General features: G+C 51.2%; 1 protein-coding gene across 5 annotated transcripts in view; it reads right to left on the bottom strand.

Annotated features, from left to right (window-relative positions):
• Window positions 1-16,173, bottom strand: part of GPR153 (G protein-coupled receptor 153) — a 51,120-nt gene extending 34,947 nt beyond the window's left edge. For 4 of the 5 annotated variants that reach the window (XR_010594296.1, XR_010594297.1, XM_065575398.1 and 1 more), the window contains exon 1: window positions 16,044-16,173. The gene's annotated coding sequence lies outside the window, so the exon portion shown is untranslated. Of the gene's footprint in view, window positions 1-15,530; window positions 16,007-16,043 lie in introns of those variants that run through there. The other variant, XM_065575399.1, reaches the window with a different exon arrangement.
• Between the last annotated feature and the right edge of the window lie 1,690 nt (window positions 16,174-17,863).

Genomic DNA, 17,863 nt, shown 5'->3' with positions numbered 1-17,863 from the left:
ATGATTAGGGGTTTGGAACGGGTCCCGTATGAGGAGAGATTAAAGAGGCTAGGACTTTTCAGCTTGGAAAAAAAGGAGACTAAGAGGGGATATGATAGAGGTATATAAAATCATGAGTGGTGTGGAAAAGGGAATAAGGAAAAGTTATTTACTTGTTCCCCTAATATAAGAACTAGGGGCCACCAAATGAAATTAATGGGCAGCAGGTTTAAAACAGAAAAAAGGAAGTTCTTCACATGGCGCACAGTCAACTTGTGGAACTCCTTGCCTGAGGAGGTTGTGAAGGCTAGGACTATAACAGTGAGGTTTTTACCCACGAAAGCTTATGCCCAAATAAATCTGTTAGTCTTTAAGGTGCCACCAGACTCCTTGCTGTTTTTGTATGACCAATAACGCCCCGCCTGGGGGTCTGCCCTCTCAGCTCCCCCCAACACCTCCCCGGAGGCACGCCCACCCCCAGAGACCCTCCGTAAGCATCTCCCTGTCACAGGTCTTTGCAGGTGCTCAGAAGCCCAGCAACGGCTGAAGCTGTGGCTGGAGCCCGGGATGACACGTCCCAGCTCAGGGGCAGCAGGATGGTGCATGGGGGTGAACGTGACCGAGTCGCCTGCTCGCCTGACACAGGCCAACGCCCACGCGCCTGGCCCAGGAACTCCCGGCCTTCGTTCTCGCCCTTCCTTGTGCACCCAAAGCAGGACTAAGCACCCCATGAGAAGGAACCACCCCACAGCCCCACCCTCCCGCAGGAGTTACAGGGGCAGCAGCACAGGAACCCCCAGAGCATGGAGTCTTGGCAATAAGACCCCACTGAGATGCATGGTGCAGCTCCCAGAGCTGTTGTTTCAGGCTGCCCACAGACTAAGGAGGGCATCACCACACCAGTTATCCTGGGTTTCTATTGCCCCTTCACAGCCACAAAAACTAAAACTTTCATTTAAAAAGAAAAGGCAAGTGGGTAGTCTGAACTCATCACAAGACTCCAGGAGCTGGGGCCTTTGGCACAGAGATCTACAAATGCGCCTGTCTTAATCTGGACTTGCTTCTCTCCCGGGTTTGCCAGCCCCCTTCAGGATGAGAATCACCTGTTTTTACAGGCTTCCATGTGGGCTGGGACTGATTGGGGCTGAGACTGGGAGAGTGTTTTAATGGGGTCTTCTGGGGCTGGGGAGATTTTCCCTTTCCAGGAGGTCTGGGTCTCATTTGCGGTTCCTATTTTCAACGGCTGTAACGTGCAGAGTGTTTGACGGGTACCCGGGGAAATCTAAATATATAAACGCACACTAAAAATAGAAAACCAAGTCAGAGCTGCTTGGGGGCTCTGCGGCTCATCCTCAGCCTGAGACGGGAAGTCGGGGGTAACACGGGAATGATTTTACAGATACCTGGTGAAATCCAGCCACATCTGTTAAAAATCCACTTCGACTATTGAAACTATGTCGCTATTTCTGCAGAGGATACACTAGCTCCCTCTCTTTTTGACTGCCATGGCAACCCAACCATCATCAAGGGTATAAATATATATTCGGCCAAATGCCTCTTCCAGCAGTTCAGGCACAACCAGCACAAGTCCGAACCCTCAAACGTATCATATCAGACAAACCCAACTGGGACACTCATTCTTTGGCACAAGACAAGCATTAATTTTGACCCCTTACAGAGAGGGGAAATCATTGCCCTTCTAAAGGATGCAAGGTAAGGTGCTATAATTAGACTCCTTGTGAATAAACACAAGCCAGGAATCTGAATCCCGTCCAGAACAGCATTTCACTTTCACCTTCCTTACACAGGACACCTTGAGTTCAGGTCTCCTGGACTTCTTTGGCAGCCTAGCACCTATTTCGGCAGCACATGGATTCCCTTGCCCTGTTGCAAATCTATACAAGGAAGCGGTGAAACGTTAGGTGTTCTGGTTTCACCAAAGCATGGAAACCTCACCACTTGCATGATTTAAACCTGGGCTGGGCAGAGCACTGAAGAACTCACTGAAGGGAAAGATTCAACCCGTGCAGAAGGAGGAACTAGAAAGGACCCTAGACATCTTTCCCACCTCTAGCTTGGGGTTATTAGACAAGTGGAAAGTGAGGTACTTTCATTTGTGCACTACAATTTCATCAACACTCCCCTTCACCTAGAAATACTATTAACAATTCTGTACTTATACCCAGAATACAGGATACCCAGCGTTTCTGGATTTTACCAATAAAAGCTGGTAAGACGACATCAAAGACTACGCCAGGAGAGGAAAAAGGATTGTGATTAAGACGCTGAATGGGGCTCAGGAGATCTATGTTCAACTCCTGCCGCTGCCAAAGACTCCAAGTGACTTTGGGCAAGTCACAGGCTCCCTATGTCTCAGATCTGAAGAACAGGGACCGCGATGCTCTCTGCCGCCTACCCCTTTCGTGTCTTTCGTATTTGAGCTGTAAGCTCTTTGGGGCAGGACCTGTCCTGCTATGCACAGGTGGTAAAGTACTATGCCTCGATATTCCAGGGCCTCCGAGCACTCCTGGAACACTGCTATAAATCATTTCCCAGGTTGTGTTTAAATGAGCTCGGAGAATAACCCATTTTAGCTATTTAACATTATGTTTCCATTTTTCAGCTTTCCCATTGGATTATGTCCCCAAGTGTGCTGTTGAAAGGTTAAATATATTCAGCGACAGAGAAAGCAGGACGATGAAGTTTGCAACTTTTTCTTTTCTGTAGGTTAAGCAAGGGAGCTTTTTCTGAGCTGAAAATTGTAATGGGGAGCAGGGCTTTGGAGCTGTGCTCCAGCTCTGCTCCAGCTCCAGGCAAAAACCTGCAGCTCCACTGCTCTGGAGCTGCTCCGCGCTCCAGCTCCGGGCTCTGCTCCAAAGCCCTGACGGGGAGTGAAAACTAGACTAAGATACCTTCAATGCTTCTCCCCCTCCAAACTGAATTGAAGTGCAGCTTGTAGGGAACTCAAAGTTTATTTTATGCAAACACTGGATTTCAGAAAAGAAAAAATTATCAAAAAAATCCAAAAGGTATTTACCTCCATTTCCATGGCTTGCTTTTCTGGCAGGACAGACTAGGTCTTCCAGGAATCCTAGTATCAGAGCCCCGGGCCCTTCATAAGGAAGTTCTACAGATAATATAGATGTTTATGGTGCACCCCCCTCTCCCCTTCCTGCTGGTCCCTGACTGCCAGGATGATCACAAAAGCTAGAAATGGAAGACAGTCAGTGGATCACGCAGTCCAGGCCGGTCAATCACCACTTGTGTGAGAGAGGTGTATGCGTGTGTGTGTGTGTGTGTCACTTTTCCCCGTGTGTGGGGGATAGGGGTGTGTGTGTCACCTCTTCCCATGTGACTGTGTGTGGGTGGAGAGGTTGGGGGGCTGTCACCCCTCCCTGTGTGAGCTCTAAAGCCTTAAAGATCAGAAGGTAAATAAAAAGAATCCAACTCCGCAGTATTTCTTTTTAACAGGGGCTCCGTCAACTTGATGTTAATTTGAACGTTTGTCCTGCATGGTTCTGATTGATTGCCGGTGAACTTGCTTGCATACGAGTAATTTTACCAGTTTTCAGCACAGGGAAATAGGGTCACCCTGTGCAAGCGAAGAAGGTTGAAAACCACTGCTCTAGGTCCTACAAGATAGCCGATCCCAAGTTCTATCCCCAGCGGTTTCAACCAGTTTGGCTGAGATCGCGTGTCAGACGATCGAGCCCCCTGGCAGCTTGTCCTCACAGACTGAAGGAATCGCTAGGATCCTCTGCACCCCAGCTGCAGTTTCAAAAGTTCATTGCCTGACCCCTAAACAGGTGGGAGCTGCTGCTGGTTTTGCTTTCTAGGTCGAGAGAGTTTAAGGCCAGAAGGCACCATCTAGATCACGTAGTCTGACCTCCTGTGTATCCCAGGACACCAGCACCACACTGCACCCGCACACTAAGCACAACACAGAAATGGGGCTGAAGCGTTACAGCCCCCAGGAGACTCGACTGTTACGTGTAAGGATACGATTTCCCTCTGTGACTCCTTCAGCGTCAGCACTCGGGGCAGGAAATGGGCTTGGGCAACAGCAACACCTGTGCCTGAGGCACGCACGAGGCATCTGCCTGTTATTTAGGGGCCCAAAGCTGGAGCTTCTGAGCGAGGAAGGGCAGAGGCCCCGGTCAGTCCCCCCAGGATGCTCCGGGACAAGCCTGTGACAGAGGCTAGGACCAGAGAAGCCATGGGCTCGATTTGGGCCTTCTGAGTGGACTCGTTATCCCAGAAGAGATGGAGTTTTGCTTTAGCTTTGAGAGACTGGCAAGGGAAACTGAGGCAGTGGCTGCAGTACTGTGGCAACAAGGCAAAGCCCTCTCATTCTAACCGAGTGCTGGTATAACCAGGTCAGCCGCTGGCCAGCGACCTGCACTCCGGTCACATGCTACGCACGAGAGCCACAGGGCCACCCTTCCCGCTTGATTGTTCCCCACGAGGGCTGCATCCGGAGTCACACCAGTTACAGTCAGTGGAGACGCTCTGTCTAAGGAAGCAGGGACTCGGATGAAACGGGACCCGATGCAGCCACGCCAGAGAGGCGCATCCTCGCCATGTGTTCGTATAGCACCGCAGAGAGGAACGTTACATTACCATGCGGCGGTGGCAAAACATTGCAGCCATCCAAACAGTGTGGCAGCATTACACAGCCTTTGAAAGCAGAGAGCTTGGACCAGGGCCATTAATCATGACAACTAATCTGTGCAGCTTCACAGCCCAGAAACTCAGATGCTGGGAGTGAGCAGCGTTCTTCCTGGGTTTGTCTTTTCCAGTTTGCTTTCATTGCTATCAGGTTTTATTTAGAACACAACGATGGCTAAAAGTAACCACTGAAAGAGACTTGCACTCTGGCAAGTGCCTTTCTGTACGGAAGCAGTGCAGGAATGCACCGTGACGGGTATGGCTTCACCACACACTCAGATCCCACGGGACAAGATGGGTTTTCCCCAATTTAGGGCATGGAGCAGCCAGCAAGGCTGGGGCTTTGGTCAGATAGGAACTGACGGGGGGAGTTCAGGGGACAGAGCTGGTCGTAACTCAACCCCTCTTCACTTTAATGTAGTCATGCATCACCCTCCTGAGCTGAGATGAGTGATGCACTCAGTTCTATGGTTTGATTTCCCAGCCTTCTGTTCAAACATACTCAATACCCCCTCACACACACAACAGTGCCCCCCCCCCAGCACACACACACCTTTCCCTGAAGCAGGGCTTCTCACAGAGGACGTGTGTAATGAGCTTCAGGGGTCAGTCATGGGTCCACATTTTCATTAATGACTTGGCTAGTGGGTGGAAAGTAAGTTTATAAAATCTGCAGATGACACCATGCTTGGAGGGGTTGCAAGCACTTTGGAGAGCAGGATTACAATTCTAAACAACCTTGACAAATTGGAGAATTGGTCTGAATTCAGCAAGATGAAATTCAATAAAGACAAGGAAAAATCATATGCGCAACTACAAAATGGGGAATAACTGTCGAGGTGATAGTACAGCACTGCTGGCAAACATCTGGGGGTTATACTGGATCACACACAGAATGGGAGTCAACAATGTGATGCATCTGCAACAAAGGCTGGTATCATTCTGGGGTGTGTTAACAGGAACGTTGTGTGTAAGACATGAGAGGTGATGGTCTCGCTGTCTGCAGCACTGGCGAGGCCCCAGCTGTGTACTTTAGAAAGGTTGTAGACAAACAGACAGAGACCAGAGGAGAGCAACAGAAATAATAAAAGGTTTAGAAAACCTGACCTGTGAGGAAAGGTTAAAAAAACCAGGCATGTTTAGTCCTGAGAAAAGAGACCGAGGAGGAATCTGATACAGTCCTCAAACATGTCAAGGGCTGTTATACGGAGGATGGTGAGCAATCGTTCTCCATGTCCACGGAAGCAATGGGAGATTTAGGTTAGATGTTAGGGAAGTTAAGCTCTGGAACAGGTTCCAAGGGAGGTTGTGGAATCCCTGTCATCACTGGAGGTTTTTGAGAACAGGTTGGACAAACACCTGTCAGGGATGGTCTAGGGTTACCTGGCCCTGCCTCAGCACAGGGGTTGGACTTGACGACCTCTCGAGGGCCCTTCCAGCCCAGCCTTTCTGTGATTTCCGCAGAGCTGGGAGTCACAGCACAGCAGCCTTGTGCCAGAGGGAGTCATTTCCTGGCTTCTCTTTGAAGCCGTTCTTGAAGATGCAAGGGTTGTAGCTGGTGCACTCAGCAGGCCAGTCCTAATGCTGCACAAGCTGTAACCTATTTTCCATCAAAGAGAACCCCTGCCTGTCTCACAATCTGTCTGCCAGTCACAGCTCAGCTCCCCAGACACCTCTGTGACGAACTGGGAATGTTCTGAATGTTTTCTCTGAATACTGTGTGGGTGCCTCAGTTTCCCCTATGCAGTTCTTAAGTATCTAGCAAAAAGAAGAACAGGAGGACTTGTGGCACCTTAGAGACTAACAAATTTATTAGAGCATAAGCTTTCGTGGACTACAGCCCACTTCTTCATATGCATCCGAAGAAGTGGGCTGTAGTCCACGAAAGCTTATGCTCTAATAAATTTGTTAGTCTCTAAGGTGCCACAAGTCCTCCTGTTCTTCTTTTTGCGGATACAGACTAACACGGCTGCTACTCTGAAACCTTTAAGTATCTAGGGGGTGGGATAAGGGTGTATGGTTGCTGCAGAGCAAAGGGCCAGTGTACATAAATGCCCGACATTCTGTCTCCTAGCAACTGATAGCCTGGGCCCCACCTCTGCAAGGTACCAACTGAAGGTGTTGGAGACAAAGATCAGGTGATCTCCTGACCCGGGAAAGAGACAATGGCCAGAAAGGAGGGGCTGGAGGGGTTTTCAGTTTGGAGTTGGCTGGGGACTAGGAGTGAGGGCAGATGGGGGTGTCGGGCTCGCTGGGCCCCAGAATGGACCTGGTGGAGGGGTCCCATTCACTGGACCAACAAGCCCTGTTTTAAACCGTGTTCCGGTCATCTAATAAACCTCTGTTTTATTGGCTGGCTAAGAGTCACGTCTGACTGGGAAGTGGGGGTGCGTGCAGGACCTCTGGCTTCCCCAGGACCCGGCGCCTGGGCGGACTCGCTGTGGGAAGCGCACAGAGGGGCATTTGCTAAATGCTCCAAGGAGACACCCAGGAGGTGAAGCCGTGTGAGTTTCTTGCCCTGAAGACTGTCTGCTCCGAGGGAGAGGAGGCTCCCCAAAGTCCTGACTGGCTTTGTGGGGAGCAGTTCCAGAGCATCGCCCGGGGACTCCATGACAACCTCACATCTCAGTACAGATTCATCTCCAGGAGTCAAAGGAGCAGAGAAGCTCACTGCAGTCAGGCCCTAGAAGAGGGTCTGGGCGGACACACATCAAACTCTCTGTGTACAATGACCCTCCGAGAGCGAGCTGGTCTAAATGGTGACCGGCTAATCACTCACTCCTGCTCCCAGGCAATGCCTGGCCACCAGGGAGGGGTCTCCCACCTCCAAAACGAACTGCTCACAATTGCCCAAGTGCAACCATTTGTTTGCAGTCTCCTCTGGAGCACCAAGTAGTGGCAGGCCAGGGGCAATCTGGACATTAGGTCAGGCCCAACGGATCTGTGACAACTCCTGTGTTACTAATCCAGAGGATGAAAGCCAACAGGATTCCTTTTGATTGCCACAGGATGAATGAAACGGAGACTCAGAATCTCAGCCAAGCTGCAGGGAGCTATTCTTAGTTTTCTATCTGAAAAAAAGCTGTATTTTCTTTCTTAAAAGATAACTATGGAAAAACAAACAAAGTGTGCAGACTGCTGTGCTGTTTGCCGTACAACACCAGTCCCCACACTGCAGAAAGTGTACAGCAGCCAGCGGTAAATTACACCTTGCATTAAACGACACAAAAGTGAGTGGAGGGACTAAGCCAGAGGCGCAGAATCAGGGAAATTCAGAGTTCACTTCGGCAGTATGCCATAGCCATGTGCTGTGGAGAGAGCTCTTGCAATGTCTAGTGCACTAAGACAGACAGAATTTCAGCCACAATGCAGAAGTTCCCCCTTTCGGCAGCACTTGTACTTTGTACAGCATTTGGCAGTTTAATTTTCCTTTGGGGCGTTTTGACACTTGAGAAGGGCGGAAGGGGAAGAAGACAGAAGACAAAAAAAGAATTAAGTGTCCACCCACAGTGGATCTTCCAGACCAGTTACAGACCCTTGCAAATACGGGTTCCCAAGCAGATTGGCCAGATCCTTGGCCTTCACAGAGTTCAGGTGTCATCATCACAATGGTAATGATAAAACACCTTCCAAACTCTGTGATGGGCCAATGTCACTGGCAGCCGGGGCTATGTCCCCCCTATGTGGACAGAGACGTATCCAGGTGAGTCCCACTAACATTAATGGGAATCCCATAGCTAATCCCCACACATGGCTGAAGACTCATTCTTCCCTCTCTTGCTTCCTGCCACCAGTAACAAGAGCGCAGGGTAAATGCACAGCGAGGACTTCTCACCTTATTCAGTTTTATAATTGCCATTTAGCTGTAAGAAGAGGCAGCGGTGCCACACAGTGCAGTCCTGGGAATGAATGATACTTGCGTGTATGAAAGACTCATTATTCACTAAAGATCTGTAATAATCCCCTAGACATTAGCTGAATGGCACGTATTTAACCACGCACCAGCGCTGCTTGGGTTCCAGAATGGCTCACCCACGTACACAGTGGAAGGACAGGCTGGGGTGTAATTTCCAGCAGCTCACGTCTGCAAACACATTTTAAACATGAGCAAGCAAAGGGCCCCATTGTATAACCCTCCTGCTGGGTTTGCACTTCATTCTTCCATGCAATCTCAGTTTTCCACCTGTCAATCAAGCTAAGGATTCTACACATACAAGCACCCTACTTACTGGTCCATGCATTACTGACACAGGCTGCACCCCAAACCCAGGCATCACCCCTCTTGTATGCTCTTACTAAGGGCTACTCGCACCACTGGCCAATGCCCTGTTGCACAAGGAAACAAGTCTCCAACCAATGACTCCTCTTAGCAACATCTCCCAACATCATCTCTGCTTCCTGCAAGCACTAAATTAGTGGGATACCAAGCAGAGAATGAGAAAGGAAAGTTAAAATAAATAGGGATTTAAGAAAATAACTCACTGGGGAAAAAAACACTAAGGAGAAAGTTATTCATTTCCTATCTGCATGTCCAAACCATGAATGTAGAGGACAACAAAAGCACAGACACTAGTGGTCAAAGAGGGTGGATTCACACAGGGCCGATTGTGGGATCTGTAGGAGTGGCACAGGATTTTTCATGGCATTTCCAGAGAAATCCGATGCTCTGCAAAGCCTGCAGAGCGAGTCCTGCTATACCTTGGAATTCTCCACCCTTCTTGGCCAGCAGTTGACTGGCCACAGAATGGGATACAGTCTAGCCTGGCACGTCTAAGTTCCTGGCTCCAATGCAGTAGGTTGGTTCAAAAGCTGTTATCAGACACCTAATCTGGGGTCTGCCCAGGCAAGATTTCAGAAGGTTGGAAGTGAAACCAAGAACAGCTTCAACAGAAGGCCAGAACTTTGGGAGTTATATTCTTTCTGCACGCGCACGCGCACACACACACACACACACACACACACACACTCTGGAAAGGGCCTTCCTTGGACTGAGTTAAATATAGGACACGTCATTCAGGGAAGGCAGAGTGGGGGCAGGGCTGTTCCTCGTTAGGATTTGGGAGGGTGGCAGGAGAACACAACCCATGGCAGCCCAGGTGAAAGATGCCGATGTTGTTCCTAATGTCTCTTTGGTGCTAAATTAACACGATGGCTCCACTGATTGCATGGCTCACAGAAAGGGCCAGTTTCATGCGTATCAGAGAAACACACATTTTTTAGTCTCCTTGCTCTCTGTCAGGAAACTCCACTTATCACGCATTCATAACTTCACCTTTCCAAGGGGGGCCAGCTACGGAACCAACTGGACTATGCACATTCTATTAAAAAGGGAGTCTCCTATCAGTCCCCAGAAGGTTGATGTGAGGTTCTGAACCTCTTAGCAAAGCGAAGTGCTTGTAACTCCCTGGGCGCAGCACTGACAAACCCTTTCAAACCGCAGATGTGGTGACGGGGCTCTTCAGTGCTGTCCTCAGCTGATGTAGGAAGGCGGCTCCTCTCACGCTGCCGGCAGGACGCACGCGAACTGCGAGACGTTTGGCTCTGTGAAAAATCACATCACTGGGAATCATTTTTCAGAAAGAAAAATCGAGGAAAATCAATAGTGGCTTTTCCGCCTTCTGCAGCAGCTACGTGAGAAGCGACACAAGAACTTGCTGTATCCTCCTAGCTTGGGCATAGACGCCAGCACCCACCAGCCCGCTCTGGAAGCTGGATAGGACTTAGTAACTTGAACTGCAGCAGAGCAGGGAGACGGAGGGGAGGTGTTTAATCCTGCTCTCCACTCTCGGGAGCCATGTCTTTGTTAGTAGCATTTATTTATATTTCTGTGGCACCCACAGGCCCCAAACGAGCCTGAGCAAAGACGGGCTCTGCCTGGAGAGCTCAAAGGCTAGGATTATGGCAAGATACCACAGGTGGTCAGACAGACAAACACGGGAGGGGCAGCTTCAAGGGAGCCACTCCAGCTTTACACCAGTGGAGTAACAGAAGAATCTGGCCCCAAGACACCAACAATAAGCTTAAAGGCATTTTGTTGCCCAACCTGACAGCTGGGCCAGGTGCCTCTCGGAGTATGGAGCAGCGTCTCCATCACTCACTCTCTCTCCTCGCCGGATTTGAGGGCAGCCACTCCCCCCAAGACTGGCCAGGCGGGCAGGCGAGCTGCTGCACCGATCAGGTGCTAGGAAGCACTAAAAACACAGCAGGCACTGCCGGCCAGAGGAAGCTTGCGTGCATTAGCTCTGCCAAGTTTGCCATCTTCAGCTGCTTCGAGCCAGAGATCCAGAATCCCCCGCTGAACATCACTTCCCCCGACTGCACGGGCAGCAGCTGCCTGGCCAGCAGGGCACTCTTCAGAGGGCAGCAGGAGAAATCCCAGAGCAGGGGGCTGGCAATTATTTTACTAGGGCAACAAGACAAAGCCATCCATCCGGACCCAAGGAGGTGAGAACAGACAAGAACAAGCAGATCTTCTTGTAAATGCTGCCTCCATTTCCAATATCCTTAAGTCGGAACACCACCACCACCGGCATGCCCCGTTTAAAAAAAATAAAATGCTTTTGCTCTCTGGCTGCTATAGTTATGGACATGTGACAGAGCTATAGTTATTCTGTACTGTATGGCATTGCATTACCTGGGCTATATTAGTATTGAGCGGCTACAGCTGCTGTTTTTGCAGAACTCATTAAATATTAAACTTAAATGATGCCAATATTATCCGCTGTGAAAACACACCCCAAAGAGGCTAACGAAACACAGCGACCATTTTAATTATTTAGGCCGTGCCATAACTGCCCCGGCGCTTTAACTCAAGAAGCGATGAAGAGAAACGACAGGCACAAAAGCTCTCCTCCGAATAAACGGAATCTCCTTTGCAACAACGCAACGTCACGGGCGACCTGAGTTCGGGCCCCTTGACCTGTGGGCCAGCAGGGGCAGCTGCCAAGCCCCAAGGAAGGGAGAGGTCCCGATCATTTTAGGCTGAGCTCTGGGCTGGTGGTGTCTTCCTCTCTCCGCAGCCGCTCTGAAAGAGACTGTCAAGAAATACCTTCTCGTGACGTGGGCATTTCTCCAGTAGCCCCTTAGGACACTTTGATTCTGCAGCCGGGAGTAATCAAACAGCTGAGTGAGACTGCTCTCCTCTGTAAAGCACTTTGAGATGCACTGATGAAAGGATCTCTGTAAGAGCCGGTATTAGTGTTCTAATAAAGCAGCTTATTCCCATCTTGATACATGCTGCAAACTGCCATATACACAAATGTGTTTCATGTGTGCCTAGAGAATAGAATAACCCTAAGGCTGCAACAGATTCCTCACAGTCATTTACTTTAAACTACTTCCAGTCCAGACAAAATAGCAGCTAAATAGTGCTGGGGTAGGCAGTTATTAAGTTACATCTAACTAAATTCACCAGGTGCAACCTCTTCTTTCTGTGGTTCACATGGGTCTGAATAAAGATACAGTGTGTGGAAGCTGCCAAGAATACAAACTTGCCTTTTGTTTGTTAGTTTGGTTTTGGAGGGGAAGGCCCAGAAAAAGAGTAGAAAGAAATATTTAAAAATGACAGGCTTTTAAGAAACAAATGTTCCTTATTTCAAACATAGAGGTGGAGAGGAGGCCTTCTTTCCTGCATATGGCTGCTAACCAAAACTGCCGAAGCTCTGATGTGTTTGAATGCAGCGCCCATTGCAGCAGTATCAGGGCACTGGAACAATTCAGAGACATCACAGCCTCTCAACCAGAGGCAACCAGTTCACGTCTCTACAGAGCCAAATCCTGCATCCCTGCAGTGTTCATGCTCCCACTGCGGGGAAAAGGAGCTGAAGATTTTCACCCCTATGCCTGCTCTGAAATGTAATTAACAGGCTGACTAAGCCAACACAAAGGTGAATCCAAGTGATTTTAGAGGATAGACCATTAAGAGCTTTTACAAAAGCCCATTTTCACTTGCAACAGATTATTGCCTGCTTCAGAAGGGTCCCTATTTTCAGCTCTAGACAGGGGAGGGAAACCCATTCTCAACACCACCATTGTAACCAGCACACGCTGGGCGCCTCATCTCATCCTCACCTGTCCACGAGTGTGAGATGTCACCGACGCTGCAAGAGGAATTCGACGTGCACACTAGATAAGTGGCGAGTCCTTGCTAGCTGTAGGAACGTCTTGTCAGAACCAAAGCTTAGGCTGACATTCATTTCTCAGGTCGGGTGGTCTAAACTGCAATCTACACGGCAGAGGTGCTGTGAATATGCTGACGACAGCAAGAGTAGCTACAGGCTTGTATCTGATTACCGGAGCATTTAACGATCGAGATACACACAGGAGTTTATGGCAGGATGTTCATTTGTGCACACATCGCACTAAGATTATCGGTGGCATGTATTCTTGTAATCTGTACCACCTGCCTCCTGGGCTGTGTTTACTTGTGGCAGACTCTGCGTCTCTTGGGTCAGAGCAAAGGCTACCACACACCTCTGAATCCTTGTTTCTACCCTGGAATCCTTGCTGGAGCCTGGACATTGCCTCTGGGCAAGGCCAACACCAGACAAGCATCGTGGAAGTTTTTGTGAGTCTAGAGGGACAATTCCTGGAATCACAGGAGTTACAGATGGAAATGACCTATTAGATCTTCCAGTCCATCTCTGCAAATACAGGACTCTTCCCTATTGTACCTCTTCTAGTGTTTCCTCTAGTTTTACGTTCACGAAGTGGCAGTACTTTTACCCCTTCCACTGCAAAGTTATTGGCATCAGTAATGTTGGGCCCCCCTTTGCACAGTGCTTTGAGATCTACAGGGAAAACAGATTCATAGTCTAATCAAGGCCAGAAGGGACTACTAGAATCATCCAGTCTGATCTCCTGCAGAACACAGCCAGTGATTTCACCCAGTTACCTGGTGTTGAGTCCAATAATTGAACATGCGATATGAGTATTATTCATATGTTGTTCCGCAGACCAAGAGAGCTCACTGCTATTAATATTCGTAAACACCCTCCTTCCTCCCACCAATAATTCCTCTACCTCCTTGGCGGACTATCACACCTCACTTGGATTTATCCAGGCTGTACATCCTCAGCTATATTTACTCTACACTCCTCAGCCAAGCCCCTCGTCTGAGTATCTCTGAGCTCCCACCGGTTTGCCAATATTTCCCAGCAACGCGATGCCCAGAACTGACCCCTGGGCTAGATGTGATTGCACCAGAGCAGCACAGAGCAACCATTGGCTCCTTCCTCCATGCCAGGCTGTCTCTTCACATGCAGCCCCCGGTAACCTGGCCTGCTTGGCAGCCACCCCACAGCACAAACTCCTGTCTCACTGCTCGCCTGCCATCACCCCAACGGTGCGCGCAGCATTTCTGCTTTCCAGCACAAATGTTCCAATTACTCCCCACTGCATTCCTCTCTCCTCCCCATGTTCAGCTCACTTCACTGGCTAGGTTTTTAATCTTTCCATGCCCCATTTTTTATTTCTCTGTCCTCAAGGATATTCTCAAATGCTCCCAATTAATATCATTGGTACATTTCATTAAGATGCTGTTCACCCTCTTCTAGATCATTCATGAAAATGTTAAACAAGACCATACCTAGCACTGATTTCTATAGCACTAGATAGCTCCCCCCGATTCAATACATCGCCAATTAGCATTGCTCTTTGTTGGTGGCCTTTTAGTCCGTTTTCAATCCACTGGAGTGTGTTATGTGATGAACAGAGCAATATGTGGGTTATAAAACAAACAGAACCACATTTAAATGCCTAATTTGTTTACCTCCCACCCTGCTTCCCAAACAATAAACCTTTACATTTTACAGTTATTAAGGGAAATCTGAGTTGCTGTTATTTGGCTCCAATGTGTTAAGTCCTTGAGGAAGGAGTAATGAGAGGAAATCAGTAAAGGGAAGTTTTAAGGCAAGAATGAGGCTGTAAAAGAATCACCCATGGAAATGATAGAAACCCCATTGCCTGAATCCTTTAATGCTAGATCAGACAATAGCTAGACTGTGTAAAAGAGGGCAGTACAGTGCAATGGGAGGAGGACAGTCTAAAAAGGCCTTTTTAGCATCTAACTTTTCCAATTCTGAACCATGTCTCTGTGGTTATGAATAATTCAACCCTGCCTTCCCAAGGGTTCAAGATTCAATAATTTGGGAGTGAAAATCAAGTGCTGGTTGATATGCTGCAGGGACCTGCAGAAATTAGAGTCTCTGCTTGTTCTGTATAAGAAAGCTTACTAATAGTGGCAAACACCATGCTGTTTGGTTGTGAATACAGAGGACTTCCTGCGAGACATTTCAGACCAGCTAGTTTAGTTTGAACAGGGTGAGATGGAGCTGGATGGGAAGTGTCCTTTTTCCATTGGATGGCTGTTGGTATTTCTAACACACGCTGTTCTCACATACAGGTCTGGAGTATTAGGCTATTTTGCAGCCTTAGCTGAAAATGAGTCAATTTTTTGGTAATGGGACTATAGGATCAGAGAAGGTAGAGATGGAAAAGACCCATTAGAGCATCCACTCCAGCACCTGCACTTGCAGAACAGAATCCCTCATCAAAAGCTGCAGGCCACTGACAGCGCCATGGATGGCCGGACCGGCCAGTTCTCTCGGACAGGTGCGGGTGACGTGCCCTGCGGTGCATGCAGCACCTCCTCCCACTTGGTCCCTTCGTTCCTGCCAGCAAACAAAGGATGGGAACACACCAGAATCCTAGTCCCCTCTCGGAGGCAGACATGGTCCCTGCCGCAGGGACGAAGCCAGGGCCCCTCACCTGCCCAGCCGCAGCGGGGACAGAGAAGTACAAACCGTTTCCAAACATTTTTAAAAAAATCTCTCTCGAAAGTGGCTAAAACCAGTTTAGGAAGCGAAATCCAGCAGGTTACTGACCAGAGGGATTTTCTACAGCGAGGTGACTGAGCTCCTGCAAGCATGAATCCAGCACGCGCTGACAGCCCCTGATCTACATCACTGCAGCTACAGCTGGGTGGCCGGAGTGGGAAGGGAAACAATCCGGCCAAGCCCCGACAAGTCTCCGGGGCTCGTGGAGGAGGAAGGCAGCCGGGGAAGCGCTCGGGTTCCAGGCGGGGGTTCCCAGGCGGTAGTCGGGCGGTCCCAGGCAGCCAGCCCCAGGGCACAGGGTCCGGGCGAGTGAAGTCCCCGGGGTAGCCCGGTGCCCAGGTGTGGGCGGAGCCCCGGGCAGGTGTCCAGGTGTCCGGGGGGGGGGCAGGGCTCGGCGCACCCCCCAGCACCGGGGGCGGGGGGGCGCTGGGTGTCCCCGCCTGTCCAGCGCCAGGGGCGGCCACTCCAGCCCCGTGCTACGCGGGGACGCGCCTCCCCCGGCTGCAGCCCCCCGCCCCCGATGCATTCCGCCCCCGAGCCCCGGCGGGCTCCGGCTCTTACCTGGCGGGGCTGGAGCAGCCCGCAGCCCGCTGTCCCGGTGGCCGGGCTCCCGGCTCGGGGCGGGGCGGCGCGGGCAGGCGCATGCCTGGCCGCGCTCCCCGGCTCCGAGCCCCTCCCGCGCCGCGCCGGGGCGGGGCGGGATTCCCCGGCCGCCCCCGCCTGGCTGGGACCCGCGGGCGGAGCGTGTCCCCCGCCGGCTGCTGCCCACGCGCCGCCCGGGGCCGGGCTCTGCAGACACGGGGAGCGCGGCCAGGGGACCCCGGGGCTGCGGGAGGAGCCGGGGGCGCTGAGAGCCCTTGAACCGGACTGTAACCCCGGGGTGCGGGACCCCCACCAGCCAGGGGGTGCGCAGCGCCCCAGCGCCCCCGTCTCAGCCGCTGTGGGTGGGCGGCGGGGGGTGGCCGCGCCCCTAGTCCCCGCCCCCCACTCCCAGCTAGGGTGACCAGATGTCCCGATTTTATAGGGACAGTCCAGATATTTGGGGCTTTTTCTTACCTAGGTGCCCCTGTGTGTGTCCAGCGAGGGTTGGCCGGGGGGGGGCAGCACCCCAATCCCAGCCCCTGTGTGTGTCCGTCGGGGGGCGGCCAGCAGTGACCTGACTTGGCCAGGGGCAGGGCCCAGCCAGGGCCCGGCTGCATGGGCAGTGGAGGGTGCCCTGGAGTCTCTAGGAATTAAAGATTCTGTCCGGCGATGGCACCTCCCGGAATACGTCCAACCACAACTGGCTGTGCCGGCTCGAAGGGACCCGTGTGCTGGGTCCCACCGGCGGAGCACACGGGAAGGGCAGCCGGGAGTGCTCTGCCTTGTCACACGGACCCCAGGAAGCTGGGGTTTGACTGGAGTATCCCAGTTAGAAAGACACCCCCAGCCCCCCATCCAACAGTGCATTTATCGCTCTCGGCTATTCCAAGGGCTGCATGACCCTGAGGGCACTGGGCCATGTCTCCGGCCCTCAGATCATGCTCACCTGCGAGCCTGGTGGAGGCCGGATTTAGTGGTCTCGCCCTGTGGAAATTGATCAGATTTCCTCAGGTGTCAAATGTAAATCACAGCAGAGCCCCTCACACTTCACTGTGTCCTCAGAGCATCCAGGGGAGGCCAGGCCCTTGGCCTTGTTATCCCGGGGGAGGGAGGCACAGGGAGATTAAATGACTTGCCTAAGGGCACACAGGAAGTCACTAGTGCAGGGACTGGAACAGGGATCACCCAGGTGCCAAGACAATGGAGCTAAGCCTGGGCCATCAGCACCTCTGAAGCAGAAAAATCACCAGGGAGCCTAGACCAGCAAACAGAGGCAGTGTCCTGCAGGGAGCCATTCTGCACTGTCCCTGCACGGGGACGGGGACACAGACTGGAGGAGCTGACAGAGTTTTTCCATGTGGGTGGCTCTCCCACAGCGACGCGTGAGGACAGGGAAACAGCAGATAAAACTGGCAAGTCCAAGGCAAGGTGACAGGAAGCTGGATAAACCTGCACACAGTACACAGCTTTGTAAACCACATTTGCCTGGCTCTGACCCTTCATCCAGACACAAGAGGTGCTAGCCATCCACCTCTGGCCATCTTGTCTAAACCCCCAGGCAGACTGACCACACTCCAGCTGCTTGTGTCTCCAGTTCTGGGGCGGCTGGAGGGCTCCACGCAGGAGCTGCTGGAACTGTCATTTGAGTCCCAGCCAGAGTCACTGGGTCGGAGTCCGGCAGGGAATCAGTGGGGCTAGTTTAGTGGGTCAGGTGAGCAGGATTTGACCACATTTAATGCCAGGATGGGAGCACGGAGGGGAACTAGCTCGGCTGAGGATGGTGGTGTGAGGTGCTGAAT

The sequence above is a fragment of the Chrysemys picta genome, chromosome 21 (assembly GCF_011386835.1).
Source record: "Chrysemys picta bellii isolate R12L10 chromosome 21, ASM1138683v2, whole genome shotgun sequence".
In the NCBI taxonomy this organism is placed as follows: Eukaryota; Metazoa; Chordata; order Testudines; family Emydidae; genus Chrysemys; species Chrysemys picta.
Note: the sequence above shows the minus strand (reverse complement) of the source record. Positions and strands in the feature narration are given on the sequence as shown.